Genomic DNA, 16,671 nt, shown 5'->3' on the forward strand with positions numbered 1-16,671 from the left:
CCATGCGAAATGAGTTTTATTCATTTAATAGTTTCTGCAGGTGTGTTTGCACCTGGGCGGTACGTGTTGCCGTGCAGACGGGTTTTGCAAAAACCCTTTATAAAAATTCTTATATTGAGACTTAAAATGTTATTTATTTAGTTTTTTTGCTAAAGACACAAAATTGCCAATGAGCTACAGTTTGCCTTCTTTCAAAATTTGCGAATGGCAAAGCAAAAATTAACTAGCTTAATATTATCTGTTCAGAAAGTTAAGTCCCCTAAGTCTCTCCTTCTACTTCCACACCCAAGAAATACGACCCTCTTCAAATTAAAAACAGATCAAAGGTGCAAAATAGTAGCACTATAAACATGGATTTTTACTACTTTTTTTCGTCATATTCCAGGGTGGCTCAGGTGGGGCTCCTGCACGTGTGTCTTTAGCTTTTTATGGATGCAGTGCTCTTTGTCCAGAACGATACTTTCACAAGGAGTCAGAGTCCAAAGTGAATGGTGTTCCTCTGTGACTAATAAATTGTCATGTAGAAGCCAGGTGTATTGCTTCTTGTGGCAGAGGCTAATGCAGGCAGGAGAGCTGAGGGAAGGTTCCATTGTGAAGCAGAAAACCCTATCCAGGTAAGCCGTGAATATTGATATTGTGTTTTAAGGCGAATTTCAGACATATATTAGGCTTAGTCCAGGTTTTGTATGGCCAATTCAATTCATGAACACCATTCAAAAATGAATGCCTTAATCTGTCTCTGAAACTGCCCCATGGGAGATCGGGGGATTTGGCCGAGGTGGGATTTGAACCCCAGCCGGGATTTGAACCCCAGCCTCTTGCCCAACGATTCCAAACACGTTACCAGTCAGCTAAAGGTGAATCGGCCCTAGCTGTGTCGCCAGGGAGCGTTGTCAGGGTAACCTGCGACAGCACCTTTGCTTTTTACTGCTCCTCACTGAGTGCATGTAAATATGTAATTAACTTGGAGCTGTGGAACACAAATGCATATTCTCTTCGTGTTGGCCACCATGCATCAGCACCTGGAGGTGTGGGTCTGTGCTGTGTATTAGAGCTCTCAAGACAATACATGCATGCTTAGACTATCTGTAATCCATACAAGGTCAGTAAACAGTATTGCTTCATTTCAGATAATTTTCCATTAATGATTTGCCCAAATCATTTAACAAAAATGTGTACTTTAACTTGTGGCAAGGAATGGCTGGTGGTAGGAGAGCTGTGGCACTGTTTTATTTGTGTTTCTGAGAAGATGTTCAGCTGAACATGCTTAAGGGCAGGGGTCTCCAATCTTATCCTAAAAGGGCCGGCGTGGGTGCCGGTTTTTGTTTTAACCCAGCAGTAACACACCTGATTATACTAATGAACTAATCGTGGTCTTTAATCAAGACCTAGATGAGTAGAATCAGCTGTCTTAATCCTGTGCTAAAACAACAACCTGCACACACACACCGGCCCTTTCTGGATAAGATTGGAGACCCCTGCTTAAGGGCCTTTGACTTAAGGACAGCTTGGGCCAGGGCTGCCCAACCCAGTTCCTTTAAATCCACCGTCCTGTAGGTTTTCATTTCAACCCCTTTGTGCCACGCCTGATTCTACTACTTGGCAACTCCACAAGATCTCTAGCTGTTGAATGGGGTGTGCTTTGGTATACAACCTACCTGACATTTACATTTACATTTTAGTCATTTGACAGACGCTTTTAATCCAAAGCGATTTAAGTGCATAGGTTCTTCCACAAGTTAAAGCAACACATTCAGGAGGTAGGACTAAGGTAGGATTGTGGAGATTGTCCTGGAGAAGATAAGTGGACAGTTGGGAGCAGACCGACCGAGTTTTAGCAAGCAGTAGATGTCCTGGAACAGGGCTGGGCCTGTCCTGCCTTGGGCTAAAACTGAAAGCACTGTCTGTGGAGTGGATAAATCCCAAGATGTATGCACCGCCATTAATTGCATTAGCAGGCACTCTTATCTAGAACCATCTAGGTAAGATCTACCATCTAGAAGAAATGGTCCATTCGCCTGAATATTATGAGTAATGGCGTCAGGCCAGTATGTAAAGATGCAACATCAATAAAGAACAAGTGCAAGTTAACTATGCTAATCAAGAGCCAAAACGCAAACTACATAGTTACAGATTACCTCAATAAAATTCCATAAGATGAGAAACTTGCAACCGTAAAACATTGAGGCAGATTCCCTGTTACTACGATTTCAATGAGTAGCAGGCAGGGAGGGTACCGGAAAGCCTTTCTGAGAAAGGGTTCAGGTAGCAGCCTGTTGCACAAAGCACATTATGTCAATATGACTCATCACCAGGGCCTAAAGCTTGCTGGTCAGGGTGACTGTCATCTGTGCTGGTCAGGGTGACAGTAGTCTGTGCTGATCAGGGTGACTGTAGTTTGTGCTGATCAGGGTGACTGTAGTTTGTGCTGGTCAGGGTGACTGTAGTCTGTGCTGATCAGGGTGACTGTAGTTTGTGCTGGTCAGGGTGACTAGTTTGTGCTGGTCAGGGTGACTGTAGTCTGTGCTGATCAGGGTGACTGTTGTCTGTACTGATCATGGTGACTGTAGTTTGTGCTGGTCAGGGTGACTGTAGTTTGTGCTGCTCAGGGTGACTGTATTCTGTGCTGATCATGGTGACTGTAGTCTGTACTGATCATGGTGACTGTAGTCTGTGCTGATCAGGGTGACTGTATTCTGTGCTGATCCAGGTGACTGTACTCTGTACTGGTCATGGCGACTAGTCATACTTTGTAGTATGAAGCTGAACAGTGTTTCTACCTCCTACTCCTCCGCTGGACCTCTCCTCTGGCAGCATGGATTCAGTGCTCATTGGGAACGCGGAGCTGTTTCCTCTATTCAGGAGTGAAAACCAGTATAATGGCCCCTTTAATTATGCATAAAGAGGCACTGGGGCATCGCGACTGTGCGGGGAAGTGTGGATTCTGGAATGGGCAAGCTGTTGTGGGGGGAATTATCAGCGGTATTGGGTTTCGTCTGGGTGCCCCGGGCTGTCTTCTGAAGGCAGTTTGAGGATGCTGATCCAGAGGAGAGAGGGGAGAGGAAACGAACCAAGATGGAGCTTTTTCAGTGAGTGACAGTGGAGCCAAGGTAAGAAAGTGAGTTTCTGCCAAGTCTGGAGTGACTCATGATGCTGATGACATATGGCCCAGTGTAAGTGTGCGTTTGTGTGTGTGTGAAGGTGTGTAAGGGCTAGGTTCCCTAATATTACTGGTCCTTTATACTCTCGATAATGGGGGATGTTTTGGGAAACATTTGGCATAGCAATTGTAATGAGTGTTTTTATTAAGCAGCTTTAAGCAACACTTCCTTGTCTTATTTTTCTTTAAAATTATTTGGAAAAATACATGTTTTTATTCAAAGCAATAGTATCTTGCATATTTCCTCTGTCAACTGTGTGTGTGTATGGGTGTGTGTGCATGTGTACATACATACATACATACATACATACATACATACATACATATATACATATATATGTGCATACATAAGTACCCTTATACACACTTATAATTAAATTACACCAAACACTGCACTTATAATTCTGGCTACAATGCTTTGGGGCTGTTTTAGAAACAAAGGGAATGGTAAGAATAATTGTGAAAAAAAGATGAACAATTGAACAGCTAAATGAATAAATCTAAAAAAATACTGCCATCTGCAGGGAGAGTCTTTGGTTTGAGCCATGGGTTTTTACACGTGTTCCTCTGTATCCTCTACAGTGATTGGCTGGCTTTTATAAATGGGGGAAATATTTCAATTAAAATGCTCTGTGCAATTTGGCCGGACAGCACATATGATTGTTACTGTAGGTTATTGAAAATTTGCTTTTATATTGTTGTTCTTCAACATACTACCGAAACATACTAAGTGTAGAATTACAAAAGGTTAATATCATAGAACTGTGATTATAGGATCAAAAGTGTGTATTTATGTTTTGGTAGTTAGCCAGTGGCTCTGTGGTTGCAAAGCCCACTTTTACTATTGTACTCCTTATCAAGCCCTCACACCTGCCGATGGAATCAGTTATATTCAGACAGATAGGTGCACATCTGGTTGAAACATTGGCCAAATTTTCCTTTAACTTTGGGCAAACTTTAGTGTGATATTGTACTGGATATTTGGGGTGTAATTGATGGGCACACATTCTTTAAGGAAATTAATCAATTCTTAATGTGTATCACCAAACCCTTTTCTTTTAATAATACCCATTTAAATAGATCAAATATATAACAAAATGTTTCTCTTTTCAAGCAACTACTGACATAATCATGAAATCATAATAATGGGGTAACATAGCTCCTCCTTTTCAAAGCAATAATTTCACTTGATGGTAATTACACAGGCACATCACTTGTATTTTGGAACAAGATGCATTGTTATGCCTCAAATACAAATATAATTGCAATATCTCGTAAGTAACAACGGCAGTCACAAGAATGCACTGTAGTTAACATTTTCCGCAGAAAGGACTCTGAGGGCCTAATAGCGCAATGAGCCTGAAGGCCTCCAGATGGCGACGTGGAGTCCTCATAAAGCAGGAGTTACGGGCTGTCACTGTCCGGGTGCGCTAACTCCCGGACTTCTTTGAGTGCCTGTCCCCGACCCTGGGTGTAGTGTTCAGATAACCCTGGAGGAGGCTGGAAGACTATTGTGTTTAAGGCGGCTATCGGGGGGAAACCACAGTAACTCATGCTGTCAGACTGGCATTACAATGGAAAACTCAGGTGGCTTTTTGTGTTCAACCAAATCCACAGAATGGGTAGATGTGTGTTTAAATATTAGGGTAATGAGAGTGAGCAGGTTGCGAGATTTACTTTTAGAGACGTGCCGCTTAATTAGTGGCAGGGATTCTTATCGGGATTATTGCTCATTTCCTTAGCAACTTGGCTCTGCCGATGGATAGTAATGAATAGCCCTTACTCGCCTACACATTCGCTGTCATTCACATTTGAAGTCATACACACACTCATTGAAATTTAAGTATCATGTAAAAGTGAAACCCAAAATGTATGTAATATATACCACTAGCACATATTATAAAACACCTTTTTCTTTTTCATTTTATATGCATACTTACTATATACAGAATATTTCAAACCATTGTGATATATTTCTCATATGAGACATGACTATATTTACTGGGGCTTGTCCGTATCAGGTGCTATAGGCCTTTATTGGCGTTTCTGTGTGTATAGTGGTATTTAAGCAGCCTAATTGCTATGACGATAGAATCCGGAGGCCATTGTGACTTGGGGCTCTTTCTATTGACTTATTCTTTAAATCCTAATTTTCTTTCCTTGCCTGCTCTCCTTGTTCCTAGCTCCACCTATTGGAGAAGGCAAGAAAAGGAAGCAAGGAAAAAGCAAGGGTGGAGGAATTGACGAAAAAGGTGAATTGGGCAAACTGAATGTCCTAGCTCCTTCAACGTTAGTTGGAAGCCATGTGAATTCCAGATGTGGGGAGTGGAGCCACAGGTCAATCATTTATATGTCATGCATTCAAAAAAAAAAACTTTCACAAAGCATGCAGTCATGTTTTCCTTAATTCCTCGGGAGCCTCCTAGCCCATAACCTCATCAAGAAACATTACGTTACATTATTGGCATTTGGCAGACGACATACAGAGCGACATACAGTTGATGAGACAATCCTCCCCTTGTGCAATGCAGGGTTAAGGGCCTTGCTCACGGGCCCAATGGCTATGCGGATCTTATTGTAGCTACACCGGGATTAGAACCACCGACCACGCGTGTCCCAGTCCTTTACCTTAACCACTACGCTACAGGCCGCCCTTCATTTAACGGGTTTGTGGGCTCATTCCAATCGCTTATTCCTCACCACTTATTTCATTTATTTTCCTTCCCTTGATTTACCTTTTGCAATGTTGTGCAAAGTGGATGTACACAGTAGACCCTGCTGAGCGGTGAAGCAGCAACACTGACCCAATGCTGCTCTAGCATAGCCCATGGGTATGAGTGTGGGAGTGAATGGTGTGTGTGCCCTGCGATGGACTGGCGACCTGTCCAGGGTGTATTCCTGCCTTTCGCCCAATGTATGCTGGGATAGGCTCCAGTCCCCCAGTGACTCTGTTCAGGATAAGTGGGTTAGGATAATGAATGAATGAATGAATGAATGAATGAATGAATGAATGAACGTACAATTATTAATGAAAAATTTAGGTCCTTCTTTGGTTTGATTTGCCAGTGACATTATATGACACAATAAGGACTTTAAGAGATATTTCATTTAAGAGTGTTTAATTTTCAAAAAGGAAAGGGCATATAGGTCAGGCTGTTTGCAAATATTCTTTGATTCTTGTCCACTGATAATTATCCTTAATACGTAGGCAGATTTTCATCATTTTCATACCATTTGTCCATATTCACCTGCTTTTTTCCCCCATTGATTTAATTTGTTTTGATTAGATCATCCTACTAGGAATTATATTAACCTAGGTATATTTTATTGAATAAAGAAAAATATGTTGATTCATGACCATTGTGTTCTTTAAATGCCCTGGATCTATTTTAGGCCACAGAAATATATAGACTCAGTTGTCCATTTGAGAGTGTGCAGGGTGGCAAACATGGTCTGTGCTGTTAGCAGTAGATTCTCCTCGCTCTGCACTTCAGCAGATGTATACTAATCCCATCACTGGAATAATCCTTGTGCTCTTTCTGGACCGCTCTATATCACCAACCTGGGTTTAGTTCCAGACTCTGGAGCTTGTCAGTACAGCCAGAGCCAGTGGTTAACATGGAGGCACCGATCCCAAGGCCATAAATGGGGTGATAAACTGCAATGCGTTGACCACCAAACTTACTATATTAGGTGATATACTGCATAGACCACCAACCATACTATATTTGGTGATATACTTCATGTACCAACAACTATACTGCTAATATAGGCTAATCTATTGCCAGCAACGTTACTATATGGCTGCTACTCTCTGTTACTTGTTGATAGTTCATCATTCCTTTTAGCAGGCAGTATGTGCTGTTACAATCTGCTAAGAATAATTTGCTCCAAAAAAATCTAGCAAGTTTTACAGTAACAGTAACACAGTAATGAGTTATTCTAGCCTCCTTGTTACACATTTAATTGTGTGTCTTTCAGATTCAATACCTTTTCGGTGCAAAGGGAGCATCTGAAAAATGCTCATGTTCTGTCCTTAAAAGCCTGTGCTGTCACCCAACCCTCACTGTGGCATTAAGTGGTCTGGATGAAGGTGGAAATTTGGGTATCGGTTACAATGCCTGTCTCACCAGGTGTTGTTTTAAAAGCCTAAGAATAGCTTCACTAAAGGGTGTTAAACACCCAAGGCTGTTAAAAAGAGTACACAGAATAAATAATTGCTGTCGAGAAATCAGAGTAATCAACCTAGTCTATGTATAATATGCTAAATACTGTATATTAAATTGATGTTCGAGAAGGAGCACTACACAGATTCAAATGGTAGCCAAAAACGTGATCTTTGGGAAGAGGATGAAATGCTAATGGTGAAGTCTTTATTTAAACATTGCAAGAAGAATTATTACAATTTATGGTTATAGTAGTAACATAATCATGGGGCAGCATCAATGCTGTTAAATATGCTGCCATATTTGTTTATTTTTATTAGAATAGGAGCTCTGCTGCTATGCTTTGTCAGGATTTTATGTGAATGCCACTGCACCTAAAATCACTGCACAGTGTTGGTCAAACAGCACCATCTTTCTTCAGCCAGCCAGATGTGTGCATCTTAACATCAACGCATTCATCTTCAGCTCATCAGCATGTGCCATGATTTTAAGCTTCACTGGATATGAACCTCTTGTGTGTAACTTAATACAGGCTGGTTGGTGCTGAAAGATGTGTGGATTTGTTTAATACAGGAACAGATCTGCCGACACTTTAATTCGCTGTTAGTGCCTTTAATCATGAGGGCACATCAATTACAGCCATCCCTAGAACAGTGTTCTTAGCATCAGGGAAGGAGGCACAGTTTAAGCCCAGATATTTACATGCTGTAGTAGCAGCCAATCTTGATACATCCTCTTGACTTGCAGCCATGCACAGTGATACAGTAAATACTCAGTCTCTGGTGGACCAAAAAAGGATGTGTCACCATGAACTGGTCCCAGCACTGATCCACGGCACAACCTCTGTATTTCTCACGTGAACGATCATCCGCAGACCTGTGAGCACCTCCTGCTGGTTCTGAGGGTCCTTACATGCTAATAGTTGTGTTGAGCAAAAGCACAGCTTACACAGGGAAATAATATTGTGTCTTGGCTTGAGCAGGCTCAGCAACTGAAACAGAGAGACCGAATGGCCCAAGACTTACAATGTAAAAGGGTTTTCGTTCATGAAAATGTCACCCATTTACTCAAATTTGCAAATGTTGCTCAGCCTTAACAAATTAAATCTAACATTTTTTTATGTGTAAAAACAACTTGTCTTTGAATATTAGGAACAAATAGCATTTTTGCAGAAGAAAAAGGTAATTTCATCTCTTTGCATTACTTAATTATCAATGATACACCTTGGGTAGGACACTGGTCCGTAGCAGAATAGATTACTGTAGCCTCCTGTATTCATGAAGCGTACTTTATGTCACAAAGAGAGAAGTGCTCATGTTCTAATGCATTATTGTGCTATGAAGCTCATTATAACATCAGGGGTATGACAGTGAAGGCACCAGGGAGCTGGGTTCCCTCCAGATAAATTTAGAACTTTTCTAATTAATGTTTCATTCATTCTCAGTGGATTGAACATAGACCAGTCATTAAGAATTAATAACTCCCGGTGTCATGAACTTTTGGAATATTCACCAGTCATCAATGAATTAAAATGATTCATTCAGCATATGCCTTTCTGTGTGTAACACCTAATGGAACAAGCATGGCTAATTACAATAATTTTAATTTATTTCATAATCTTTTAATTGCATCACGAAAGACAATGTGGCAAATCCTTTGCTTGAGCAATTTGGTCTAAAACACTACCCCACATAACACATTGCCAAGTATAATGAAGGTGTAATTTGATTCATTAATTTTAATTGAATTAGTTGTCCTTTATTATTCTTGTGAACTACAGGTAGAGAGTGTGTGCTGAATAAATCTCACAGAAAGGAATTTGTCACAGAGAATTTTGTTCTTTTTCCTGGCTACTTTGAGGTGTAAAATCATAGCTGGATCACATTTGAATATTTAGCAAAATTTACAAAATATTACCATGTTATATTTTCAATAATAAATGTTATTTACATTTTCATATTCCTATATTGTTCATTCAATATGAAAAAATATTTTATACATAAATCAAGTACTACAGAAGAATAACAGTACTGTAGTGCTTTGCCTTAAACAGTAAAATATTAAACTTTTTAAAACATCCATCAGGTCAATAATATTTAAAGGTATGTATAATCGTACTGTATAGTGTTTTAATCCAAATATTTTTCCCCCTTAAAATACAATATCATTACTTTACATATAATTAAAGACTCAACATTCAGTTCAACGATATCCTGCTGTCATTAGGAATATGTATTTTGAATTAAATGCAGCTGTAGGGTAGCAAATACATATTCGAACTAAATTAAAACATTAACTAAATTAACTAAATTAATTGGCAAAACAATGAACTCAATTCACACTTCCCAATTCTACCCACAAACATCACATATTTAATACGTTTATGTTTCACTATGGCTTTGTTCTCCTCATCAAAACATGTACTTTTTCACCCGAAGCAAGCTGAAAACAAGTACCCGTTGCAGATCTATGCTTTATTATAAACTCATGCTGTCTTGCTTTTAAGATGTTTAACTTACCTGTTGCTTCTCGGATTGAGGAGGACCTCATCTGCTCTCCAGCTATATTTGGGTCTTCTCTGGATATGTTTCTCAGACACAGTTTAGTACCAGCTCAGCCAGCCTGCATAATTCATACAGGAATGAGCCACAGAGGTAATGTTACGCTAAGAGCAGTATAGCTGGTACATTAATGTGCCTTTGGAGCTGCGAAGGACAGTCAACCTTCCAGACACATGCTTTTGGTATTTTAGAAGGACTACACTTAAAGCCAGTAGGGGGGTTAAAAGTTCTCAGAGTTTGGATTCCTGGAACTGAGAGGGACGGAGTTGGCATGTCTCCTTGATGATTTTCTGGCGCTCTTGACTGTAGAGAAAGACTTCTTAACAATGGAATATGCAATGGGAAGCCTGCCAAAGCTCCCCGCTTAGCCAAGGAAAACACCTGTTTATCAATGGGGAAATAACCACTGGGATTTAAAAAGAAAAATGGGATTTCCGATCTGTGAAAGGTAATGCTTAAAGCAGGTTAAGACAGCACTGCGGTAATGTATCTTATACAGTTTTGCCATACAGAAAATCTGCCTCTTTAATTGGGATGACTGATGGTTTTTCCATGAGCTGTTCAGTTTAGGGTCCTGTCTTTACATTGCCTGAAATTTGTTTTGTTAAGTGGCTTTCCTGCAGTATGTACTCCGCATAAGATGTTTAGGACACAGATTTGCCTCACTGCCTGAGAAATTGTGACACAGTGACCTAGAGTAGCATGGTCTTTGTAACCGAGCAAAATGCCAGCCAAAAAAGGTGATTCAAAAGCTGCAGCAAAAAAGGGGACTAAGGATGACCCAAAAAAAGGAAAAGATGACAAAAAGCCAGGAAAGGATGACAAGAAACCAGGAAAGGATGACAAGAAGGGTGCAAAGGATGAGAAGAAAGGAGGAAAGAGGGAAGAACCTTCTGGAGGAAAAGGAAAGGATGATAAGAAGAAAGGAAAAGACAAAGGAAAGGGGAAGAAGGCTGTCGCAAGTGACTCGGAAGAGGCTTCTGATGCAGATGTGGTAAAAAGTGAGGATGAGGAAGATGAGGAAGGCCAGAGTGAGGCGGAGAGTGAGGAGGATCGAGGGAAGAAAGGGAAGGGCAAGGCTGCACTGAGAGGGGCTTCAAAAGCCGTGGGGATGAAGGCCGCAGGTAAATCAAAGCATGCTCAGTCAGACGATGAAGATGAGGATGACGAAGATGAGGAGCCCGTTTCAAAACCGGCGGTCATCACAAAGCGAGTGGATACAAGACCCCAAATCAAAGGAGCTTCTAAAGCAATAAGTGGACTCGCTGGAAAGGTTTCTTCTGCTTCAGCTCTACTTAAACCAGACCCAAAAACAGGATTACAAAGTACATCTAAGCTTTTCATGCCGCTTTCAGGCAAAAAACAGAAAAGTTCAAAGAAGCGGTTGAAAAGCGCTTCCAAGATGTTTGTAGGTTTTGGAAAACCAAAAAAAATTCTGGCAAAGAAAAAGAGTAAATCTGTCCTGCAGAAAACTAAATTTATGTTGTTTAAAAAAGGAAAAAAGAAAGAAACTCCTGCCCCCCAAAAGTCAAATTTACTACTCAACCTTGGGAACAAAAAACCTGCAATAGAAAAAAAACCAGGGTTGGGAGGCAAACTGAAAGGACTTTTTAATAAACCAAAAACTGAAAACCGTAAATTTAAGAAGCGTGGAACGATATTAAGTAAGATTGTTGGAGCTGCTGATTGGCTGACAAAGAAGTTTCTTTCAACAAAACGAAATCAAAGAAGATTTGGAGGTAGAGCTAAGATGTCCAGATCAGGACCCGAAAAACACGGGCGCATGGGAAGACATTATGGTTATCAGAATGATGGGTATGAGTATGATGAAGATGAATATGATTATGAGGAAGATGATTTTGAGCAACATCGACATGGAAGAGGACGCTCCAAAGGGCGATTTCCACATAGGAATCATGATTATTACGAGGAAGAGTTTCAGACTGGCCCAAGGCACTCAAGACCAAGACCGGGGCAACAGTATTTCCAATATGAGGATGATGCAGACTACTATGACTATGAGGATGAGTATGACTACTACCCACAAGACCCTCACTATTATGAACCCTCTATGGGATACCACAATGGTTATGACTATTATGAAGAAGATATAGACTACTATGACCAATATCTCCCTCAAGATCAGTATGGCTATCACGAGTATGAAGAGGATTATTTCAATTACAGACAACAGGGCATAGACGAATATGCATATTATGATGATGGCATGGAGTTTTATGATGAAATGCAGTACCCAATAGAAGATGAATATGGTTATTATGGGAATGGCATGGAATACTACCTTAATCCCTCTGATCAGTATGGCTATTATGATTCTCAGCAAGATTATTATGACCCACTTTATGGAGAGATTGCACAGCCAGATCCTTACCTGGGGAATCTTGGCTATGAGGGTCCATTCTATCAAGATAGTCAGCAAATTGATTACAGTGCAAATATTAGTCCATCATATGCTGAGCTTGTACATGATGGTTACCAACAATATCCTCATTTTATGGACGATATAATGGAGCAAGTGGAAGGAGAGGAAATGTATGTATATGATTATGAAAACCTTGCTATGGATAATGTGGGGGTACAGAGTTCATTACAGTACAAGCTCCCAAGACCACATATTAATGTGATGGGAAACGAGCAACTTGGTGCCGATCTCCCACTTTACCCCCAGGTCACATTGCAAGATTTTGAAGCAATGTCTGAGATACAGTATGAAAATCAACAAAACTTAATTCCATCAGTCATAGGGATTCCTTATGATATTCCCCAGCAAACAGCTACCCATTATGCAAGACATATCCCTCCTACACCAACAGCTATGCTTACAAGCCAAGCACCATCTCCTATACTAAGTCCAAGAAGATTTGGGAGCCCTGGTCCAAGCATGTTACATCAAATGCCAGCTTCTCCTTTATCCCAAATGAGACCATTTCCTCCTCAAGTTCCACCTTCACCCACTCTCAGCCGGCATAGTTTTGAGCCCATGGGAGTCCTACCACTCTCAAGGCCACTATCTCCTCTAGCCTCCGCAAGAAGGTTTGGTGAACCAATTACTGCTGATACCATGATGCAGGGATATGGTCAACACATTGGACAAATGAGCTCACCAATGAGCTCACCTCTGCCTCAAAGAAGACTAAGCCCTCATCCTTCCCCACAGCTTTCAGTAAGGCATGCAAATATGTCTCCAGGAAGAGGCTATTTACCTCAACCACAGAGTTTTGGTGAAATGGAACCCCCAATTTCTCCACAACAACCACGAAGAACATTTAGTCACCCCCCTCCCATGTCGAGACAATTAAGTCAGCGATCCCTATATCAAAGACCGCAATCTGTGTTATCAAGGAGAAGTCCCCCTTCATCTCCATTGACACACAGAAGGACAATGCCTCAATCGCCTCAACCAAGTATGAAAATGTTTCCGCAACCAGCTGCAAGGCCAGTTTCACGAGTACCATCTCATTTCTCAAGCAGGGGGAGTCCTCCGCCTTCACCACGCGGTTCATTTAGAAGAAGAAGAAGCCCACCCCTCTCTCCACAACCATCACTTAGATATGATTCTCAACCTGCCCCTTCAAGAGCTGCTTTTAGGCCTTTTGGAGGGAAAAAAGATTCACCTAGCCCTATTAAGAGAAGGCTAGGTGCTTCAACCAAAAGACCTCCATCTCCTCAACCATCTTTAAGACGAATGAGCCGTGCTCCGTCCCCACAGCTGAGCATGAGGCCTGCTGGCAGTATTCGCTACCGTGAAATGGAGAGAGCTCCCTCACCCCCACCAATGCCGCGGTCACCCTCTCCATCTTTATCTCGTAGACCACTATCACCACGCCTGGGACGAAGCCCGGGACCCCCATCCCCCACCCCATCCAGACTGTCAAATAGGCCCATGCCTGAAGCACAGGACCTCCCACCTGGATCTCCTAGGTATGGCATTAGAGGGCCTGGACGGAACAAAGTGCCTATGGGAGCTGTAAAACCATCGCCAGGCAGTCCTTACATGCAGAGGATGGGTCGTCCACGTGCTCCCCTTACACAACACGTGCCTCCATTTAGATCTTCTGTCCGTAGTACAGTAGGACCTGCTGGCCCTGGAGATTTGGTTGTGAACTCCTCTCCTACGCTCCCAGGAAGACAAGGTATTCATCATGTGGGAAGGCGAGAATCTAACAGGGTCAATTTGCCAGGGACGCCTGGAGTCCTTCGCAGGCCTGTTGGTAGAGGCCGCCCTGTTGTAGGAATTCCTCGAAACATCCCGAGACAGTCAATAAGAGCTGCAAGTCACTCAAGGGCTGTTGGTGGGCAAGGACAACTCTCTCCACAGCCATCTCTGAAACAAATGGCAGCACCATCACGGCAGTCCTCAATGAGGCATCTTGCAAGTAGACCTTCCTCCCCTCAACCTTCATTAAAACATGGTTCACCATTACTTACAAGATCACCCTCACCAATAATCCCCTCTTCCCCACTTCTAGGAAATGCTATGCACAACCCAAGCCTTCACAATTCTTCCTTCCGATCTCCCTTTCCGAGCAACAGTTCACCCTATGCACAAGTTACAGCAAACCAGATAGCAGGACAAATACCTCCTCATTTGCTTCCAAATACTTTGCAGAATCCCAATCTACACAATGCTGGCTATGGCTATTCTCCAATGGCACCCGAGAATAGTCAAGCAGTGCAAGGCTATTCCCCAGTTCTGACAAATGCCATACAAAACCCACTTGTTCGTAATGCTTCCTATGCATCATCTTTGCATAGAAGCAACTCTCCGTCGCCTTCAATGATGACACAGCAAATGGAATCACCACAGTCCCCACTTCTGGGAAGTGCCCTGCAAAGTCCGCATCTTCGCCGTGCCTCCTACCAGTCACCTTTCCAAAATACACAGCAGATAGAGGTACCAGGTTCCCCACTTTTGGGAAGTGCCTTGCAGAATACTCATCTCCGCAGTGCCTCCTACCAGGCACCTTTCCAAAATACACAGCAGATAGAGGCACCGGGTTCCCCACTTTTGGGAAGTGCGCTGCAGAATCCTCATCTCCGCAGTGCTTCCTACCAGTCACCTTTCCAAAATACACAGCAGATAGAGGCACCTGGTTCCCCACTTTTGGGAAGTGCGCTGCAGAATCCTCATCTACGCAGTGCTTCCTACCGGTCACCTTTCCAAAATGCACCTGGCTCTCCGCAGTCTCCTGGGGTGATGGAGCATGACCAGCTAATGGGACAGTCTTCTCCAATCCTCTCAAATGCTATGCTCAATTCTAATCTCCGCAATGCTAACTATAGGCTGCCTGATGGAACAGTGATCTCCACAAATCAAGAAATACCACAAGCCACCTCCCCAATGTTATCAGGTGCTCTCATGCAAAATCCAAATCTTCTCAAAGCTAACTATAGGCTACCTGATGGAACAATAGTATCTAGAAACCAAGAAATTCCACAAGCCACCTCCCCTATGCTATCAAGTGCTCTAATGCAGAATCCAAATCTTCTCAAAGCTAACTATAGGCTGCCTGATGGAACAATAGTATCTAGAAATGAAGAAATACCACAATCAACCTCCCCTATGCTATCAAGTGCTCTCATGCAAAATCCAAATCTTCTCAAAGCTAACTATAGGCTGCCTGATGGAACAATAGTATCTAGAAACCAAGAAATACCACAAGCCACCTCCCCTTTGCTATCAAGTGCTCTCATGCAGAATCCAAGTCTTCTCAAAGCTAACTATAGGCTGCCTGATGGAACAATAGTATCTCGAAATGAAGAAATACCACAAGCCACCTCCCCTATGCTATCAAGCGCACTCATGCAGAATCCAAATCTTCTCAAAGCTAACTATAGGCTGCCTGATGGAACAATAGTATCTAGAAACCAAGAAATACCACAAGCCACCTCCCCTTTGCTATCAAGTGCTCTCATGCAGAATCCAAGTCTTCTCAAAGCTAACTACAGGTTGCCTGATGGAACGATAGTATCTAGGCATGAAGAAATACCACAATCAACCTCCCCTATGCTATCAAGTGCTCTAATGCAGAATCCAAATCTTCTCAAAGCTAACTATAGGTTGCCTGATGGATCATTATTTTCCAGAAACCAAGAACCGCCACAAGCCACCTCCCCAATGCTCTCAGGTGCTCTTTTGCAGAATCCAAATCTTCTCAAAGCTAACTATAGGTTGCCTGATGGATCAATATTTTCCAGAAACCAGGAAGTACCACAAGCCACTTCCCCTATGCTGTCAAGTGCTCTAATGCAGAATCCAAATCTTCTCAAAGCTAACTATAGGTTGCCTGATGGATCGTTATTTTCCAGAAACCAAGAAGTACCGCAAGCCACTTCCCCAATGCTGTCAAGTGCTCTAATGCAGAATCCAAATCTTCTCAAAGCTAACTATAGGCTGCCTGATGGATCAATCTTATTACAGAACAAGGGACAACAACAGCCTTCCTCCCCACTTCTATCTAGTGCCTTGATGAATAATCCAGACCTTCTCAAAGCTAACTATAGGCTACCTGATGGCTCAATGTTCTCTCGAAACTCTGCTCAGTCAAGCGGACAAAGAACTAGCCCACTTCTTTCAGGTGCATTACAGAATACTGGCCTTCGTCAGGCTTCCTATAAGTTGCCTGATGGGTCAATCTTGTCCAGGAACAAGGGACACCAACCTTCCTCACCGCTCCTGTCTAATGCCTTGCTGAGCAATAAAAACCTTCGCAATGCATCATATAGGCTGCCAGATGGATCAATATTAAACAGAAACCAGTCT

The sequence above is a fragment of the Conger conger genome, chromosome 16 (assembly GCF_963514075.1).
Source record: "Conger conger chromosome 16, fConCon1.1, whole genome shotgun sequence".
NCBI lineage: Eukaryota > Metazoa > Chordata > Actinopteri > Anguilliformes > Congridae > Conger > Conger conger.